The sequence below is a fragment of the Tamandua tetradactyla genome, chromosome 5 (assembly GCF_023851605.1).
Source record: "Tamandua tetradactyla isolate mTamTet1 chromosome 5, mTamTet1.pri, whole genome shotgun sequence".
In the NCBI taxonomy this organism is placed as follows: Eukaryota; Metazoa; Chordata; class Mammalia; order Pilosa; family Myrmecophagidae; genus Tamandua; species Tamandua tetradactyla.
In genome coordinates, this window is record NC_135331.1 from 88168543 (window position 1) to 88190668 (window position 22126).

Here is a 22126-nt window from a genome sequence, read left to right on the forward strand (position 1 = left end):
GATAGTATAGTCTACCTCCTTAGAGGTAAACATGTACCTGATAAAGTAAAGAAAACCAGAAGTTAGTCAATAATTAAACTTGAATGAAAAAGTTTTTCTCACTGAGTATGGTGACACCTCCAGAATATAAGTACATAGGGCTTTAGAAAAAGGAATTGAGGTGGAATGGAGGTGCCTTTGTATATTAATTTAGTAATCTGATAACTATCCAAATTTAAGTATGCAAGGGTCTGAGAGAACGATGAAGGACTCAAAGTCAGCCTTTGACAAAAAAAAATCTACTTAAAATAATAAATATTTCATGTGGAAAAAGTTCAACCCCTTACTCCTGGTTCTCATTATAATTTATCACTTTCTTACGGATATTTCTCCTTATTGATCTTTCTCATGATTTTCCCTGGGAAAAAGATGAAAAGTTTAGCTAATGAATACATTACAGAACGTTGAGGAATAAGAACACTGAGGAAATCTACAAATTTCATCCTGTTACATCATACAATTTTAAACATGTAATTCTACTTTTAAACAATTTTTCAACATTGGAGATAGACTTTCTGGGAAGGTGCTAGAATAGGTTATGTTGAGTTCATCCCTGCTCCAAGGAACAGCGTGAGAAGTGACGGAAAAATGACCACGACAGTGATTCCAGGGTGTAAGTGACCTGGGAGGGTCTTCTACACCACATAGGGAGGCCCTGGTGGCAGAAGCAGAAGAAATGCAGAGAACTGGAGACCATCTAGCTAGTGCAAACCGCCTAACACACCTCTTTCCAAACGGAGTCCCAGAGCCCTCAGGAGTGCAGAGAGAGGGAGTCCAGGCCAAAGAAGTAAGCCAAGTCATATTCCCTGAACATGCTACACCCACCAGTGTCATCCCCACCTTGCGATCCATGACTCCCCTCACACCCTAGGCACCTAAGTCTCACCCCAGCCCTGCTCTCCCCCATGGTCTTAGCACCCCTGACCTCACCCCATCCACCCACGTAAACCCCACTCCACACCGCTGCCCAAGGCACCCCTCTCTGGGGCAAGCACACACCTCAACCCACCCCTCCTTATACCCAGGCACCTGTGCCCAGCCTGTAGACTCCACCACCCCCTCCCTGCCCCTTGCAGGTGCTCACCTGTGCTACTGGGCCACACCTGCCCCAACTCAGGTAGTTGCACAATCCTACCTTGCTACCCTCAGCTCTGCACATGCATACATCAGTGACCATCCCCCAGATCTGTGAACACACAAGTGCACCCACCCCCTGCCCACCTGGGCACCAACCCATCAGTGCTCAGACCTCTCGACTGCTGCACCCTGCCCTACTGGCCCCGTGCATGTGCACACCACAGCCCTGCACCCCCAGGACATGTGCTGACTTGCACATCCTGACCACACCCGCCACCAGCTCACATAGGTACAATGCCATCCTGCTGCCCCTGAGCCCTGTACATGTGCACAGCAGTGCCCTAGCCCCAAGAACCGCACACACTCATACTCTTGCCACACACCCCAGCACAACCACCCTGCTCCTACACCTGGCAGGTGCTTACATGCGCCTCTGTGCCCCCCAAAACCCCATCCTGCATACACTGCCCAATGAACTCCAAATAGAATAAATCCAAATAAGTTACTCCAAGACACATAAAAATCATGCTGTCAAATGTTGAAGAGAAGCAGAAAATCCTGAGAGGGATAAGAGAAAAACAATCCACCACACACAAGGGAAACCATATAAGACTGAGTTTGACTGCTCAACTGGCACTATGGAGGCAAGAAGGCAGTGGTACATTATATTTGCATAAGAGCAACCTCCAGAGTAGCCTCTTGATTCTGTTTGAGCTCTCTCTGCCATTGATACTTTATTAATTACACTTCTTTTCCTCCATTTGGTCAGGATGTAATTTTTGATCCCACGGTGCCAGGTCTGGATTCATCCCTGGGAGTCATCTCCTACGTAGCCAGGGTGACTTTAACACATGTCCATTTTATGAAAACATAAAAAGTATAAAATAAATGGACATAGGCAATCATCATGTTTAATTCCAGCTTATAGGTAAAACATATATATGTATAGATATATTTCCTTTTAATTTTCCCCATATTGATTTACATAACTATCTATTTATGCTTAAATACACAGGATGTTGCAAATGCCTCAGTGCAATTTTAAGTTATTTAAAGGCAAAAATGTTTGCATGATTGGAAATGTATATTATTTTTTATATGTAGATAGGTAGTAGATGCAATTTTTATCATTGAATAATATATAAGTGAATTTTTCAAGCACTAAAATTACTTGAAAATATCATTTTCAATGAAATTTGTATATCTATGCCACCTCAACAAAGAGCTATAGTTTATCAAATGCTAAAACTTCACACTTTTGTAGAGTAAAAGCAAAATAAAATAAGGCTTGTAAGACACAAGGTGAGTTAGTTCCCATTTTTGTGACCCTGGGCACCTCACCTTACTTTCCTGAACCTCTGTGTTCACTCCTCTCCCATGGTGACGGTCCTTCCTCCCGTTTTTCCAGCTGTATCACCACCATGGGACAGAGGAAACCAAAGCTCAGAGGCACAGCCCCGAGGTCATTCAGGACAAGAGAAAACTTGATCCTGGTGTTCTGATTTTAATCTATTGCCCCTTCCCCACCCAGCCCGACTCACAGAAACATGGGGAGGATCAAATGAGTGTGGCACATTTTAAAATCTATAAAGTGTCATGTAAATGCAGGTATTGTAACAAGCATCACAATTTACCTACAAAAGGCTGAGTCTACATACTCCTTCCTCTTTCATTGATTCTCACCCCCTCAAAGCCACCCTTCACAGGGAATCCCCAGACCACTCCCGTGACGCTTTCACGGTTTAGGAGGAAACCAGGGCTGCAAGGTCTTCTCCTTATTTGGTCTCAGTGTCTGGGCATCTTCCACAAGGCAGGTGTCCAGGACAGCTCAGAGTCCTGGGTGTGCTGACTGAGGCAGGAACTTGGGGCAGCCAGGGAGGTGGAGGGGCCGCAGCTCTCCCTGGGGTCCCCGTGCAGGGGGGGACTGATGCCGCCTCGCCCAAGCTCCAGAGGCAGTCAGATTCCTGGAGCCTTCTCAGAAATGAGGTTCCCACCAGAATAGCACGTTCACCTCCTTCCTGCTGCCGCCTTCTCAAAAGGGAAACTCAGAGGACATGTGGACTTTGCTTGGGTTCAGCTCTGAGTTCTCCAGCCCTGCAGAGGACGTGGTGACGTTGGCGCTCACATTCGCAGAAAACCAGACCCTCCCCCCCACTTCCCCCAGCTGCCTCCCCCCACTCAGCTCCTCACACAGCCCAGCCTCCCGCAGCGCCCCAGCCCCCCAGTTTGTCCTCCCCTTCCCTGGGCCTCACACACCTCAAGATGTCCTGCCTGGCGCCCAGTTCCCCTCAGAACATCGCACCCACAGGGCTGTAGAGTCGGAAGCGAGAGATTCCCATCCCTCCTTTCACTGATGAGAAAATGGAGACCCAGAGGAAGGAATTCCTTTCTCCTGGGTTAGAAGACCAGGCCAAGCCCTTGTGACTACATTTATTGTTCTTTTTATTCTGGCTCTTTATCTCCCTGGACAGGGTAATGTCTCTCACATAATTACCAAACACATTGCATAATCTTTTCAATTCAATACTTGAGCACAGAGTATAACAATAGAGGTTATAGGCATATTTCTTTGTCTCATGTCTGTGTAATTTTGTACTGGTCAGATTTTCATTTAAATGTCCCTATGGGTTAAAGGGTATAGTGCTGCAGCTCAGCACTTAGAGATAACACAACCTGGAGGAAGTTCAAATTGGTCATTTTGGTGAAAATCCTGAAGTCACTGATTTTATCTACAAATTACTAGATTAAGTTCTCTGCATAAGGCACCATAATGCTTGGTAGGGAAATTGTGGTCAGTATTAGGAAAGTACAGACATACCTGGTTTGTGCTGTGAACATACACTGCCAACTGCCCAGATTCTGCACTGTCGTGATGATATAAACTATTGAAATTCTACCAGAGCTCTTAGTACCCACATGTGCATTTGGTTTATGAGTCATTAAAAAACTCACAAACCCAAATGCAACTGACTCTTAAAGTGTCTGTTTAAATAGTCTACCTGTCTTGAAATAAGAACTATGTCTTAAATTCTGCTGTGATCTATGGGTGACCATGTAGCTTAGGGAGATGGTATGTTGGAAAGAGAAAGAGACACCCTCTTTCCCTTCTGATTACAGTCGACATCTGGGAGGGGCAGGAAAACAAACCAAATGCTCACAGCCCCGAGAAGACGGAAAACCAGGATCCGGGCAGGCAAGAGAGGCGCTGAGGGGAAGGAGAGACAGGGATCTACGTGGGCACCGGAGGGCAGTAAGGGACAGACTCCTTGTCTCTGCCTTCAAGGGCTTTTCTTCAGGAGATGATTCTCTTCCAAGTGTTGCTGTTGGTATGACCCATTCCCTCAGACAGTAGATGAGAGAGGAGCCCTGAGTTTAGGAGACCTGGATTTCAATTCTAGAGCTGCTGTCTGTTTGGGCAAGCTTTAATTTGGATTTGCCTGTTCACTTTTGGCACTTTGATCTCCTTACCATTCAAGGGGATCATATATGCACTGATTACCTTCAAGTATTCTTTTTTTGGGGGTGCACTGTCTGGGAATTGAACCCTGGTCTCCGGCATGGAAGGCAAGCATTCTACCACTGAACCACCCAATTTTTTCTGTTCAAGTATTCTTAATAGGATGGAGTGAGAGTAGAAGCGTGATGCAAAATCTCTATTTAGATATAAGGTGTTATGATTAGGCATGGGTAGTCTTGGAAAGAAAGGAGGCTAGAACAATAGAGGAGAAAAAATTGAAAATAAAATACAGCAATCCAAGAGTATGTTAGGAGTCTTTCTATGAATTTGAAGAAATTCAGGTAGTGTCCATCAGTTTCTATTCTTTGGGAGCTGGTGGGAAAGATTTGGTGAGTTGTCTGATCAAGTGACCAGAAAACTAATAATCACATATTTCAGAAAGACCCCTAGCAATGAAACTTACAAATGTAGAGTTCCTTGAGGTAAAAGAAAGGAAAATTAGCAATGCTCATATCCTTGTGGCATGGCAGTGTGTCTTTCTAGAGTCTTCGAGGTTTGTGTTTTGCCTGGAGGGGAGAAGCACGGACAGAAGCCCTGAGTCACCCACTACAAATACTGAGTCCTGGGCCCGGTACCCAAGAGCACTGAGAGGTGGGAGGTGCCCAAAGGCAGACAAGCGTTTTTCTTTGCAAGTGTGCCAGAGTTCAGGCACACTCCTTCTCCTCCCCGCCCACCACAGACAAGGAAGCCTGCTTCTTGTTTGCAAAAAGCTTGAGATCTGAAATATTGTTTGAAGCAAAATTGCTTAGATTTGTTCCTCATGAAGATGCATTTTTCTTCCAAATAAATCTGGAAGGAAGTCTACTTTGAAAAATGGGAATAGTTCCTTCAACTTCAAGATCTGAGACTGAAACAATGGGTTCAGGACCCATGAGGGATGGAAGTCGGTGCTATGGATGCAGGAGGAAGCTGACAAGTTAACAACCTTGAGCTTTACAAAGGATGCACCTCACAAAGAGATATCTTCTAAGGTACAAATAGCCTGGGGGTTAGCTGAAGTCATGCAAAAATGAGTTACTCTGTCAATGACCATATGGAGGCCCCTCTAAGGTATCTCAGGGTCCAAATAAGAGGGACTATAGTTAGCTTCAAGGTCTCTGATATGGGAATAAACTCATTAGGAAAAAGCTCCGAGGGCTCCTTGAGGTGCAGGCCTCATTGCCCTACCTCTTCCTTAACCCAGAGTCACCTTGGTGTACAAATTCAGCGGGTGTCCAAATTCTGTCCTAAAATATCCAAATCTTAACTTCCAATCTCTTCCTTTTGGAGGTGTGCTTTTAGATTTCGTGATGATCTAAGGTCAAAGCAGAATGGCAGCAGGTATAGGAAAGCTGTCACCTAATATGCCTAAATTTGCTCCAGGCCCTGGAAAAATTTGGTGATTGAACTTTTGGGGGGAGGGGAAAGAGAAAGAAAGAGAGGGGGAGGGAGAAAGGGTGAGAGAAAGAGAGATTGGAGAGGGGATGGAGGGAAAGAGAAAAAGCTTGTTTAGAGGGAGTCTACTTCATTATCTTGACTTCACTGTTACGTTTCAATAAGAAGCAACCCTAAGGAAACAAAGCTAGGGAATTATAAATCCAGCTCTCAAGGTCCTTTACAGTTTCAAGAGCAGGGAACATAAGCCCCTAAATTTTAATAATTGAATGACTCATGAAGTGCTTGAGAAAATCACGATGGTGCATGAATGAAACACGAGATAGCTCATCTTGCATTTTAAGGTTCTGAGGCAGAGGCACCAGAGACAGCAGAAGATTGGAGCATTCTTACTAGGGACAGGGTGTTTTCAAAATCAGGGAAATATGGACTTGTGAACACATGGAGAACATAGAATGACTCAGAGGTTAACAGAAAGGGTTCCTATATCTTAAAGGATAGAATGGCCATTGAAAATGATATAAACTAGAATATGGGAACAGTTGGGGACTATTTAGTCCCATGATTATATATATAAGGCATTTACCTGTGTCTAGTTATAACTTAACACAAAAGATGTGATGAGAAACACACTTTTTAGAACTTTAAGTTTTTTAGTTTGCTGATCTTGTCTTTCAAAATGACAATATTTTAAAGAGTCATTTGAGCCAAGAATTTCACATGACTTCAAACCCATCAGACAAAAAAATGAACACTGCAGTTATAAAGCATGGTTGTTTACATGTAAAACCCTAAGAAATCTGTTCTATCCATTTATATATAGAGAGAGGATTTGTGAATTTAACAGTGGCAATAAGCTAAACCAATTTTAAGTGTACATAGGAGCAATGGAATACTGCATATAAAATTTAAAAAAATTACACTTCCAATCAATAAAACACAAAGCAATAAGATATCTCAAAATACTTAAGATTAATTTAATTGAAATAATTTAATTATAACATAAAAGTACTGATGATAGCAACTAATGAAACCCTGAACATATGGAGAGCTATACTATGTTTTGGTTTTGAAGAACCAATATTATTGAAACCCCAATTCTTGCAGACAGAATCCTGACCAACATCCCCAATTTTTATTTTAATATGAAAAAGATGGGTTAATTCTAAAATTTACATGAAAATGCAAAGGATCTAGAATTACCAAAAGTATCTTGAAAGAGAAGAAAGGGAGGGTATTAGTCAGGGTTTTCCAGAGAAGTAAATCCAATGTGGGATTACACATATTCTGTTTAGTGTTTTGTTTTTTTTTTTTGCAAGGAAGGACAACAGGAAATGAACCTGGGTCTCTGGCGTGGCAGGTGAGATTTCTGTCTGGTGAGCCACCGTGGCCCACCCCATATATTCTTCACAAAATAGAGTTGTCTCATGTGACTCAGGGGGACTATAGGACCAAGCGGCAAACTAGAAAATCCATTGTTGAAGTTCTTAGTCTTAATTCCCCAGGGGGAGCTGTTTGTCCAGAATTTCTGCAAGAGCCAATCTTGAGATTGAGGCAGAAAATTTTCTTCTGACTTCTGACACCCTCAGTTCTGACTTAAGACCTTCAACTGATTAGATGAGATTACCCACAATGCTGAGGACAATCTTCTCTGTTGATAGTAGATGAAACCAATTGATTATAGATGCAAATCTCATAAAATAGCTTATATTGCTAGTGCTGTGTTCGCTGTATTATACCTATGTCTCCGTGACTGCTGACAGACAGTGACTGTGATAGACACTGCTTCATATAACATGCTTTAAAATGTGCATCTTCTTTCCTCAGGTCAACTAAGGGTGAGAGATACCTGCCTGTGGAGTTGCGACTGTTCCTCATCCTGTAGCACCATTTATAAATGAAATAATGGTAAAACATGTTCCTATTATTTTATCTGCATCCAGCAAGGTCAGTGAAAGGCATGGAGGTCAGAAAGTATAGGAGAGAGCAGTTTTTGCCATCTTTGGAAAGCTTTTGCTATTTGATATGGATTCTCTGTTTTCCCCACAACTATGGAAAGAGGCTGACTTATTTGCTTAGAATTTAGTGAATCTATTATTTTAGATTCACTAAAGAGTTTGCTCTAATTGCATCAGGTTGGATGGTTGAAGACAATGGAAAAGGCTCTGAGTCCACGCAGGGCAGGTGGATGGACTAGTTGGTGGTGGATCCCGGACGGGGCGGCAGTGTTGGGAGTCTGCAGCCCTGGATGCTGGGGCACAGTTCAGTGTTTTCTCCAAACCATGAGGGAACCTGAGTACCTGTAAATGTTGGCCCAGAGAAAAATTGTGTTTGAATGCCATTGAGACCCAGAGGGTACAAACCTTTTACATCTAGTGGAATATTTCCTTTCTTTTTCTCTTCTCCATCCCCCTGAACCTACTCCAGATGTTATCACCTCAAAGAGCAAGCACAACGTGGTGGAGGTGAAAAAACCAAATCTATATTTACCTGCAAAAATTCCCATCGAGGAAGAGGAAGCCATGGATCTTCAGTCCATTTGCAACAGCTGACGGTGACACGTGCCTGATCCTCTGCTGAGTGAAGACGGTTGTGTGCAACTTGAAGGAATTTAGAGGAGAGTCTGTTACTTAAAATTGGGCAAACAATTTATTCTGGGTGTTGCTAAGATTTCTACCCACAGGCAGAGGAATAGCTTCTTTAATAAGGATCTGTAAAGAGGCTATTTTCTAATGAGGTTTTGCAAAGGGACAATAGTAGACACAATGACGTTTGGTTTGATTAATGGTTCATTTAGTATTTAGTCACACTAGCAAGTTGCATTGTCTGCTTCAGATATTTTCAAAAAACAAACACAATTTAAAGAGCACCTTAAATACAGAATGTGATCAAATAATATCTAAAGAAGTTTTATAAACAAAAGAATATATATAAATTAGATTGATTGAAACCAGAGACGTCCAGCTTCCCTCTCCCTTATGCGCATGTAGGAACGTGCCTGTGAATATACATGAATTCTGTGAAATCATTCTGACCTAGATGAGGCCCCACCAGTCAGGCCTCATCTGCCTACAAGTCTCTATCTACAAGGATAATTGAATATAATCATTCCCTATTCCTGGGAGACTGTCTGAAAGGAGGAATCACAGGGGAGGGCAGGTACATTTTCAGGAAAGGATAAACCTATTTTTCATTGGGATTTCCCTATCCCTTGCATTTGTACTGGCCTTGGAGTGGCGAGGTTGATAGACAGAGTAGGAAGCAGCTCTGAAAATGAGAGCTAAAAAATCTAATAGATTGCCAAGGAAAAGGAGGAGTTGCTCTTGGGGATGGTGGTGAAAAGATTGATTGTCCACATGAAAGCCTTTAAGCTTCTCTGGTGAATTTTCAAACTAATTACTTCCTTCACATTCTCTCAATTATCAAGATCAGTTTGTGCTGCTTTCAGATCAGATAACAAAATTGGAAGACACTGTGATGACAGATGCTCTAATCCTAGCAATAGAACCCATAGTTGGCTCACCCGGAAATTTAATGACATGTGGGTTAGAAATCTCCAAATATTCACATAAAAAATGAATTAAATAGAAAATAACATGAACAAACAAAACACACACCTACCTGCATTTTCTTATTTACAAATATTACCTAAGCAAAGCGGGACGATTTGACAACCCTGGGAACAAATACAAAGAGAACACCAGCTTTGGAACATTAGATTATAGGTGGAGGTAATGAAAGAGAATAAAACAAACTGTCCAGGGGGGTGGGAGGGTAGTTCAGTGGTAGAATTCTTGCCTGCCATGAGGCAGACCTGAGTTTGATTCCCAGCCCATGCACTTCCCAAACAAACCAACCAACAAAAACAAACAAAAATTCAACAAATGGTGCTGCAATAATGGGATACTCACATGGAAAGAAAAGGAATGAAATGTGACTCACCATACAGTATACAAAAACAAACAAACAGACAAACAAAACTGTCCAGTTGTTGTCCTCCCAGGTTAGAGATGAGACCAAACATCATGGAGATCCTTTTCCACAGAGGATATGCTAGGAGGTCTAATAATCCAGCACCCTACCAACTTCCTTGGTTTTGACAGTCCAGTTTTCATGCTGATAGAGATTCATTTCAGTAGATTAGCTTCTGGCACCTCTCATAATGGGAAGGGTAGGTGATAAAGAGCAAAATGTTTCTCTTGTGGTGAGTTGTGAAGGAAATGTCTACATCAACATTTCCTCAACACCTCTAGTGGAAAGTCCTCACTAGGAGAGGGCAGCATGTAAATTCTGAGTCTGGATTAAGAAAAAGGGGAAGGAAAGCTAAAGAAGGAGGTGGGAGTTTCCAGAGCTCGAGCATCACAGACATACTGCATGTTGAGGTCCCAGATCTCATGTGGGCCCCGTGTTAAATTGCGTCATTTCCAAGCCAAAAATCAAACAGTTCAAAAGAATATTTTGCCTGGTTTCAGGCTTGGCACTGAGGGGAAAACCCTAGTGTGCTATGGTGGAGATATACTAATTTTAATAATCTTTAATTAAAAATTTCCAGTTCCAGTCTCCCATCTTGTCTGTAACTTAGTGAATGGAAGTAAGAAATTTGCATTTCCCACATTCTCCTTGCATGTGACATGCAGTCTTCACAGTGAAATGATTTAGGAGATGGACAGTAGACTGCATCCATCCATGCAATGGGCACATGAGTTTCATACACATGAGTTTGGGAGCAGCACCATGTCCTTGGGGTTTAGAGGAGCTCTGGATCAGCAATGGCTCCTGCAGGTTCCTGACATGTTACAGTTAGGGGCTGCATTGACATGTATTCCTCAAGACTTCCTAACCACTTGAGGTGTAACCCTGGCTCTAATTAGAACGTCCACAGGGAATTCTATTTCCTGACTGAACCATGGCTGGAAAATGACTGCTTCCCTTTTAATGTTACCAAGAAGACCTCATTTAGTGTCCTCAGAAATTCTCTTAAACAACTCGGGAAGCTAGAGTTTGAGAAAGAGCAGAGAACCATGAGAAGAGTCCAAATAGGAGCAGCTTCCTTATCACAGAGAAAAGGACTAAAGCATTTTCTGATGTCTCCCACATTTGGTAACTTCAGGAGAGAATCAATTAGTGTTTTATTGTAAACAAAATCACAAGTTGCTGAGCAACACCTTGGGTTGAAACTTCTGTTACACAGGTAAGCTACCTTTCTGTAAAATGCCTTTGAATTCATCACATGTTTATTGAATACCTTCTAAAAACTAGGCATATGGAAGACAGCATAGAGTAGGCATAGAAAAATTACACTACTCTTTGTCTCTGAAAGAGTCAAGGACTAGCCTATATCATAGGATCAGTCCCTGAGCGTAGCTGATATTTTTTAACTGTCATTTGGTCCATTCCCCTATCTTCAGGAGACGTGTTCCTAACAATGTGCCCATGCTGTGGTTCTCCTCTTAGTATCTAGGAGTCAGTGTCAGAGTTTGTCCAAAACCTTAGATGTGATCAGATAGTGTCAGGCTCTATAAGGTGTTTACCCTCAGAATTTGTCAGGACAGCTGCAGGGAAGGATAAGACCTCAGGACAAAGCATGGGAAGGCCACACTCAGTACACAGGTCATAATGAATATTAAGTGATGGATTCACCATCTGGTAGATGACCTCACTGCCAGGTGTCTCTTCATCCAGAGTATATGGATTCCAGAACATTCACTGCCTGTTCTTTCTGTGTGTGGATAGACAGATTCCATTCTATTACACTGGGTTTTCAGAAACATGAGGGTCAGAAGCATCTTAGTTGTAGTCCTCTTTGTGATTAATTGAAAATGCATCTTTGGATCTTTAATAATCTCATGACATGAAGGAAAGGATGGTTTATGTCATTTGCTTTCCCTGTAAAATATGCTCTACCCAATTTATGCCAGAATATTCATTGACCTGAGGCCTCAAATGTGGTGTGTCCCCAGCAGTCTGCTCCAGTCTCTGGTCATATTTAATGTGGTTAGGCAAAGGTCTCCTTTACAGCCCATTGTTTCCAATAACCTCTGCTCATATAGAAGGTATAGTTTTCCATCCTTCTTCACCCATGGAAATGTTGAAACTCAGACTTTTTTCCTCTGATATTCTCTTAGTGTAGCAAAGGGACAGGGATCCCATGCTCTTTGGCTAAACTGGCAATCAGTCATTCTAGGAAACTGCAGGAGACGCATAAAACAGGTATCTTTTAAATTGAAACTCTGTTCACTCAGTACTGCCAGGATTCAGACATTCTCCATGGACTGACAGCTTTAGTTTTCTTCAGAGAATTTGCTGTCTCTTAAATAAAGTTCCAAGCTCTCACAGCACAGAGGCATGATCTGTACTTGGGGCTCACTTTAAGATGTTTTTGTTGATTTAATTCACCCTAATGAGCTTCAGGCAAATCCATGTCTAGGGCTAGGGCTTATTTGGGGATAGAAGAGGCTGTGAATGATTGCCTGACATTCTCAAAACAATTGATTTTCTGTTGTTATTGTTCATTTGTTTGACTGATTGATTAAGAACTTTATCTCTTTACCTAATGAGCTAAGTATTCCCTCACTTGGCCCCTTTGCATGAACCCTGCCCTTAGCAACAGATGTGTCACCTCAGAATTTTTTCTGATTGGCTGTAGCTTAATCGACCTGACTTTTAGTCTTGCCAGACTGCAACACAGCTCACAAAACCCTTTTCTTTTATTCCAGTTTGTACTGCCTCACTTGTGATTTCTACTGACCATCACAAGCACCCCAGAAAACAAGGGTACTAAGTGAAGCCCTGGTGCTTGGATTTTTCATGGCCATGCTGATGAGCCCTCAGGAATGATGGACTGCCGTGGAAATCACCACACGAGGAGAGCATCGAGAAACACACCGTGGACATTCACAAGACTGTGTTTGGAGGAAAAGTCAAGTCTGACAGTATTGTAGGGAATGATTTAGAAAGTTCATTAAATTCTCTTTAGTGGAGCTCTACCTGCACCACAAATTTAAGTTTGTCCAATTTAGTTTAGAAGAACCCAGTTGAATTGCATATAGCACTGACTTAGAAATGAGCCAAATTGCAGGTCGAAGGGCAGACGGGAATATTTTCTTACAATTATTAACGAATTACCTCTTTGAACTTCAAATCTCTCTTTCTGCCAAATTAGTAAAGTGAAAAATTTACTAATTTATCAGTATAAAGTCAGACCATAAAATCCCTCATCTTGTCTCTGGAGACTAAGTAGAAAAACACCCCCTTCCCATCTACACACATCAGAGAGGATGAACAAGAGAATATGCCCCTCAGTGATGGTCCAAATCTAAGAAGAATTAAGATACGAGGGTCCATTGCCAGGATCAGCCCAGACATCATCCTTCTCACAGGAGTGTGCATGGTATGGTGAGAGTCCAGGGAAGGGGATGGTGTGCAGCCCACCAGGTCTCAGTCATGGTTTCCTGGGTATCTCAAGCCTCAAATACAAAACAGCCTCTGACCCTAATGTGACCAATACTAAAAAAATGGCTTATACTTGTCTCATTTGTTTTTCAAAAAAACCTACAGGAGAAACAAAACCACAACAGGATTATAATTGGAACACTACACATCAATAGGTAGTATAAGATCACTGGGCAAGAAGGGAGCTGAAGAAGTAAACAAGATTTGATGTGGATTTCAGAGCTCAGAAGACAACCTTTTAGACAGTGCTTCTCTATTTTAGTGCAAGGTTCTGAGAAACATGTCCGGACCTTGCATATTGAATGCCTGTGTAAAAGAGTGAGAAAACATTCCTCTTTTGGAAATGTGCTGGATTTCTCCAAAAGGAATCGTGTCTCTGCTAGTGACATGGAGTCAAATACGGCTTTATAATCTTATGGGATATTTTTCCCTTTTTTCTTTCAATCCACCCTCCCTAACTCTGCCCCCTGTTACTCCCCTCCCAGCACTGGTCAGCACTCACGTCCTCCATCCAGGCCTCTCTTCCACCCAACTTTGCCTGCTCTCCATCCCTTCTCCATTGCACTTGGCCCCAACTCTCTGCCTCACCTCCAGCCACATGTGTGTGTCTCACACCCTGGATTCTCCTTCATCTCCTTCCTCTGTATCCCCCTCTGACTCACTGTCCTGCCTTTTCAGAGGAGTGTGTTATCATCCTGGCCGAGTTCTGTCAGACCCCTGACCCATCAGGAGAGATTATGTTTGACTTTGATGGGAATGAGATTTTTCATGTGGACGTGGAAAAGAAGGAGATGGTCTGGCAACTTGAAGAATTTGGACATTTTGCCAGCTTTGAAGTTCAGGGTGCACTGGCCAACATCACTGTGGACAAAGCCAAACTGGACACGATGACGAAGCCTCTAACTTCACTCCAGACCCCAGAGGTAGCTCTCCCTGCTGGACATGAGAATCTGTAGTTTTAAAATTGTCAACTTCTACTCGTTGTGTTATATTAAAGTGACTGACTCTCTCTTCCATAGGTCTAACCATGTCATAAACAAGCCCAAATTCTCATGCCACAGGCTGAAGAACTTCACAGTTTTGTTCCTTTCTTGGCATACTCATGTCTCATCTCTGCCACCCACATTCAATTGCATAAACCTTTGCCTTGAATTCATGCTGAGAGACACAAGAATGAGGTCCATGGACATCTGATATCTCAATACTGTTCCCAGTTCCAGGGTTAAGCTGTCAGAGACTTGTACCTGAGACCTTAACAGAGTCCTCAGGACACCATTTCAACTGCTTTTTCTACTTTCAGATCTCTGATAGGTTTGGACCATGGTTCAGTGTGGGAGGAGAAGGGACAGACCTTAACAGGGAAGGCTGACTTCTGTCCTGTGCTCCCCCAGAACCTCCAGAGGTGACGGTGCTCTTGAACAGACCTGTGGAACTGTGACAACCCAACATTCTCATCTGTTTCACAGACAAGTTCTGCCCACCAGTGACCAATGTCATTTGGCTTCAAAAAACCTGTCACCACAGGAGTGTCAGAGATGGTCTTCCTTCCCAGGGAGGACCACCTTTTCCGCACGTTCCACTATTTCCCCTTCCTGCCCTCAACTGAGGACATCTGTGACTGCAAGGTGGAGTACTGGGGTCTGGATGGGCCACTCCTCAAGCACTGGGGTAGGGACCGTCCTCAGTGCCCTTTACTTCCTGGTTTCCTCCCATGATGCTCAGGATCCCGTTTCATCACATCTGCTATTGTCCATATATCTTGTCTTTTCTCAGCTCCTCAAACTTTCTCATCTGCAATTCCCTCAAGATATCATTCTGTCTTCCTTTCCTTTAATCTATTAATAACCATTCTCTTGCTAAGTACACACTTTTAATCCTCAGTGCTGCTCTGTCACCATTCGTTACTCTGTACTCTCTTTTCAATTCTACTCAGTGTTTGAAGGACCTTCCCCCCCTCCTAGAGACAACAGAGAATCTGGTGTGTGCCCTGGGTCTAGCTGTGGGTCTGGTGGGAATCATCGTTGGCACCACGTTCATTGTCAAGGGTATGCACAAAGGCAGTGCTGCCGAATGCCAGGGACCTCTGAGACCCTGGAGGTGGGTTTGGTGTGGTCATTGGAAGACATATTGGGATATTCGAGGGAGGGAAATTGGTGGGGAAAGGACTTGTGGTTCCTTGAAGTGAAAAGTGTAGAGAAAGTTATGACTCTTGATTTCTCATTCCTAGGTCACTTTCAGGTAATGATCTGATCTGGTAACCCAGAGCTTCAGGGTCCCTACAGCTTTCCATAGATATGCAACCAGACCATACCTTCAGTGTTGAAAATTATATCCAGCACCTAAAACATTCTTCCATGTTAAATTACCAAGCACAGTGATCTAGGACAGTCAGCTTTAAGATATGAGCACAATCTTTCTAAAACTTCATCAAGCAAGCTATCAGTTGGGTAGCATGTCCAGATTCTGGCCCCCTTCTTTTCGTTTCATAGAAATCTTTTGGAGGTTAATAACTATCTTTTCTCCACCAATCTGAAAAGTGATGTTGGAGCTCTAAGAGCAGGAAAACCATGGCCTGCTCATCATATTCATTTGGAGAGTAGGGCTCATGTGGGAAAAGCTGTATTTTCTAGAGGTTAGATGACTAGTAATGCATTCCATAGTCAAAGTTTTAAGAGGGAAGAGGAGAGAATCTGAAGGAAAAGAGCTTAAAATTCTCATCTTACCTCTTACTAACTTTGTGTATCTTGCAGCAAGTGAAGGCCTTTCTTAGAGAGAAGATCAGTGAAGAGATTTCTTCTCTAAAAGCTTTACAATGCCATTAATTCTCTTATCGCTCCACTCATTGAAGACAACCATTCTGCTGCCATTTCTAGCCCTTTGGCCACCCCAGGAGAAGGAAAGCCTCCCTTGATCTCTCCATAAAAGAACATCTAGTTGTGCTTCCCTCGATTGCCCCTTCCTGTAGCTGTTTACCTTCATTTCCCATCATTGTTTCATTTCCATGCCATGCCTCTGGAATAGATTTATAAGATCCTTTCATGCTATGGAACTTTCTGAACAGTCCATTGGGGTTTCTTCTGTATTCATATATGTTGGAATTTCTCTGAATTGTTATCTTTCCATCTTCAATAAAAGTTAGGTGAAGTTTTAAGTGTGTCTGAGTTCCTCAGGGAGCTGGGGAATACATATGATCCTTCCATCCTGAAGGGTCTCCAATGTTGAATGTATCCTGATGGCTCTGGAATTAATACAAAAATATCCACTTTCTTTATGTCATGATCTCATTTAGAGAACCTTTGGGCAATCCTGCTGCTGTGGTCCAATCCTCATCTAGAAAATCTTACAGCATGGTTTGTTTGTTGGGAGTTCTCCACTGAGCAGTGAGTTCAGAATCTGTCTTTGGTTCTTGTACCTCAGTTCAATGAAATATCCTGATCTTCGGTACAGGAAAGTGCAAACATTAGAAATAGACCTGAGAAAATGTGAGACAGATGGTGGGGTGTACAGGAGTGAGGGGTGTTGAGGGCAGAATGACGGGCTTTACATATCAACCCATTTCAGACTGAATGAGGAATGAGAGTGGACACTGAGGACAGTTTTTACCAATTTCATGAAACATGGTTCTAGCTGCCAGTGTCAATAACACAAGAGTTTTTTTTTTTCATTTGTGAAACTGTCTCATATTTGGAGATGTATTTGCATTAGCATGTGTAAAGCTGCTGGAATGTGATATACCAGAAATAGAACAGCTTGAAAAAAGGGAATTTATTAAGTTGCAAGCTTAGAGTTCTAAGGCTATAAAAATGTCCAGACTAAGCTATCCAGAGAAGGATCCCTCAGCTCAAGAAAGGCCAATGGGTACAGAACACCTCTGTCAGCTGGGAAGGCACATGGAGACAACTGCTAGCTTTCCCTCCAGGCCTCTCATTTCATAAAGTTTCCCTGGGGGCATCTTCCTTCTGGATCTCAAAAGCTCTCTAGCTGTGTGGGCTCTGAACTCTTGCCAAAATGTTTCCTATTTTGAAGGGCTCCAGCAAACTAATCAAGACCCACCTAGAATGGGTAGAGTCATACGTCCATCTAATGAAAAGGTCACACACACACAATTGGGCATGGGCAACGTCTCCATGGTGATAATGTAATAAAAATTCCTGCTCTACAAAATTGAATGAGGATTAAAAAAACAGTTGCCCCACAAGATTGGATCAGGATTAAAACATGGCTTTTCTGGGGTTCATATAGAGGGGTGAGCCTGAGGGGAGGAGGTGATTCATCATTGCCATCTGCTGGAACTCATTTGTACTCCCTATGAGTAAAATCCTGCTCAAACTCTTCAAAAATATGGAGAGGAGTGTTCTGGTTTGCTAGCTGCTGGAATGCAAAACACCAAAGATGGACTGGCTTTTTTTTTTTAATAATTAAAGAAAAAAAAGAAATTAATCCACCATTTAGAAATCATTCCATTCTACATATGCAATCAGTAATTCTTAACATCACCACATAGATGCATGATCATCATTTCTTAGTACATTTGCATCGATTTAGAAGAACTAGCAAAACAACAGAAAAAGATATAGAATGTTAATATAGAGAAAAAAATAAAAATAATAATAATAGTAAAAAAAAAAGACAGACAGACAAAAAAAAAAACCTATAGCTCAGATGCAGCTTCATTCAGTGTTTTAACATGATTACTTTACAATTAGGTATTATTGTGCTGTCCATTTTTGAGTTTTTGTATCTAGTCCTGTTGCACAGTCTGTATCCCTTCAGCTCCAATTACCCATTATCTTACCCTGTTTCTACCTCCTGCTGGACTCTGTTACCAATGACATATTCCAAGTTTATTCTCGAATGTCAGTTCACATCAGTGGGACCATACAGTATTTGTCCTTTAGTTTTTGGCTAGACTCACTCAGCATAATGTTCCCTAGGTCCATCCATGTTATTACATGCTTCATAAGTTTATTCTGTCTTAAAGCTGCATAATATTCCACCGTATGTATATACCACAGTTTGTTTAGCCACTCATCTGTTGATGGAGATTTTGGCTGTTTCCATCTCTTTGCAATTGTAAATAACGCTGCTATAAACGTTGGTGTGCAAATGTCCGTTTGTGTCTTTGCCCTTAAGTCCTTTGAGTAGATACCCAGCAATGGTATTGCTGGGTTGTATGGCAATTCTATATTCAGCTTTTTGAGGAACCGCCAAACAGCCTTCCACAGTGGTTGCACCATTTGGCATTCCCACCAACAGTGGATAAGTGTGCCTCTTTCACCGCATCCTCTCCAGCACTTGTCATTTTCTGTTTTGTTGATAATGGCCATTCTGGTGGGTGTGAGATGATATCTCATTGTGGTTTTGATTTGCATTTCTCTAATGGCCAGGGACATTGAGCATTTCTTCATGTGCCTTTTGGCCATTTGTATTTCCTCTTCTGAGAGGTGTCTGTTCAAGTCTTTTTCCCATTTTGTAATTGGGTTGGTTGTCTTTTTGTTGTTGAGTTGGACAATCTCTTTATAACTTCTGGATACTAGACCTTTATCTGATATGTCATTTCCAAATATTGTCTCCCATTGTATAGGCTGTCTTTCTACTTTCTTGATGAAGTTCTTTGATGCACAAAAGTGTTTAATTTTGAGGAGCTCCCATGTATTTATTTCCTTCTTCAGTGCTCTTGCTTTAGGTTTAAGGTCCATAAAACCGCCTCCAATGGTAAGTTTCATAAGATATCTCCCTACATTTTCCTCTAACTGTTTTATGGTCTTAGACCTAATGTTTAGATATTTGATCCATTTTGAGTTAACTTTTGTGTAGGGTGTGAGATACGGGTCTTCTTTCACTCTTTTGCATATGGATATCCAGTTCTCTAGGCACCATTTATTGAAGAGACTGTTCTGTCCCAGGTGAGTTGGCTTGACTGCCTTATCAAAGCTCAAATGTCCATAGATGAGAGGGTCTATATCTGAGCACTCTATTCGATTCCATTGGTCGATTTATCTATCTTTATGCCAATACCATGCTGTTTTGACCACTGTGGCTTCATAATATGCCTTAAAGTCAGGCAGCATGAGACCTCACGTAATTGGGTTGGTTGTTTCGTTTTTTTTCCTCAAGATACTTTTAGCAATTCGGGGCACCCTGCCCTTCAAGATAAATTTGCTTATTGGTTTTTTTATTTCTGAAAAATAAGTTGTTGGGATTTTGATTGGTATTGCATTGAATGTGTAAATCAATTTAGGTAGGATTGACATCTTAACTATATTTAGTCTTCCAATCCATGAACACGGTATGCCCTTTCATCTATTTAGATCTTCTGTGATTTCTTTTAACAGTTTTTTGTAGTTTTCTTTATATAGGTTTTTTGTCTCTTTAGTTAAATTTATTCCTAGGTATTTTATTCTTTTAGTTGCAATTGTAAATGGGATTCGTTTCTTGATTTCCCCCTCAGCTTGTTCATCACTAGTGTATAGAAATGCTACAGAATTTTGAATGTTGATCTTGTAACCTGCTACTTTGCTGTACTCATTTATTAGCTCTAGTAGTTTTGTTGTGGATTTTTCCGGGTTTTCGACGTATAGTATCATATCGTCTGCAAACAGTGATAGTTTTATTTCTTCCTTTCCAATTTTGATGCCTTGTATTTCTTTTTCTTGTCTAATTGCTCTGGCTAGAACTTCCAACACAATGTTGAATAATAGTGGTGATAATGGACATCCTTGTCTTGTTCCTGATCTTAGGGGGAAAGTTTTCAATTTTTCCCCATTGAGGATGATATTAGCTGTGGGTTTTTCAAATATTCCCTCTATCATTTTAAGGAAGTTCCCTTGTATTCCTATCTTTTGAAGTGTTTTCAACAGGAAAGGATGTTGAATCTTGTCAAATGCCTTCTCTGCATCAATTGAAATGATCATGTGATTTTTCTGCTTTGATTTGTTGATATGGTGTATTACATTAATTGATTTTCTTATGTTGAACCATCCTGGCATACCTGGGATGAATCCTACTTGGTCATGATGTATAATTCTTTTAATGTGTTGTTGGATACAATTTGCTAGAATTTTATTGAGAATTTTTGCATCTATATTCATTAGAGAGATTGGTCTGTAGTTTTCTTTTTTTGTAATATCTTTGCCTGGTTTTGGTATGAGGGTGATGTTGGCTTCATAGAATGAATTAGGTAGTTTTCCCTCCACTTCGATTTTTTTGAAGAGTTTGAGGAGAGTTGGTACTAATTCTTTCTGGAATGTTTGATAGAATTCACATGTGAAGCCGTCTGGTCCTGGACTTTTCTTTTTAGGAAGCTTTTGAATGACTAATTCAATTTCTTTACTTGTGATTGGTTTGTTGAGGTCATCTATGTCTTCTTGAGTCAAAGTTGGTTGTTCATGTCTTTCCAGGAACCCGTCCATTTCATCTAAATTGTTGTATTTATTAGTGTAAAGGTGTTCATAGTATCCTGTTTTTACCTCCTTTATTTCTGTGAGGTCAGTAGTTATGTCTCCTCTTCCATTTCTGATCTTATTTATTTGCATCCTCTGTCTTCTTCTTTTTGTCAATCTTGCTAAGGGCCCATCAATCTTAATGATTTTCTCATAGAACCAACTTCTGGTCTTATTGATTTTCTCTATTGTTTTCATGTTTTCAATTTCATTTATTTCTGCTCTAATCTTTGTTATTTCTTTCCTTTTGCTTGCTTTGGGATTAGTTTGCTGTTCTTTCTCCCGTTCTTCCAAGTGGACAGTTAATTCCTGCATTTTTGCCTTTTCTTCTTTTCTGATATAGGCGTTTAGGGCAATAAATTTCCCTCTTAGCACTGCCTGTGCTGAGTCCCATAAGTTTTGATATGTTGTGTTTTCATTTTCATTAGCCTCGAGGTATTTACTAATTTCTCTTGCAATTTCTTCTTTGACCCACTCGTTGTTTAAGAGTGTGTTGTTGAGCCTCCACGTATTTGTGAATTTTCTGGCACTCCGCCTATTATTGATTTCCAACTTCATTCCTTTATGATCTGAGAAAGTGTTGTGTATGATTTCAATCTTTTTAAATTTGTTAAGACTTGCTTTGTGGCCCAGCATATAGTCTATCTTTGAGAATGATCCATGAGCACTTGAGAAAAAGGTGTATCCTGCTGTTGTGGGATGTAATGTCCTATAAATGTCTGTTAAGTCTAGCTCATTTATAGTAATATTCAGATTCTCTATTTTTTTATTGATCCTCTGTCTAGATGTTCTGTGCATTGATGAGAGTGGTGAATTGAAGTCTCCAGCTATTATGGTATATGTGTCTATTTCCCTTTTCAGTGTTTGCAGTGTATTCGTCATGTATTTTGGGGCATTCTGGTTCGGTGAATAAATATTTATGATTGTTATGTCTTCTTGTTTAATTGTTCCTTTTATTAGTAGATAGTGTCCTTCTTTGTCTCTTTTAACTGTTTTACATTTGAAGTCTAATTTGTTGCATATTAGTATAGCTACTCTTGCTCTTTTCTGGTTGTTATTTGCATGAAATATCTTTTCCCAACCTTTCACTTTCAACCTATGTTTATCTTTGGGTCTAAGATGTGTTTCCTGTAGACAGCATATAGAAGGATCCTGTTTTTTAATCCATTCTGCCAGTCTATGTCTTTTGATTGGGGAATTCAGTCCATTAACATTTAGTGTTATT

General features: G+C 41.3%; 1 pseudogene; it reads left to right on the forward strand.

Moving 5' to 3' along the window:
- The first annotated feature begins 31 nt into the window (after nucleotides 1-31).
- On the forward strand, nucleotides 32-16216 carry LOC143683224 (HLA class II histocompatibility antigen, DR alpha chain-like; annotated as a pseudogene).
- The last annotated feature ends 5910 nt before the right edge of the window (nucleotides 16217-22126 follow it).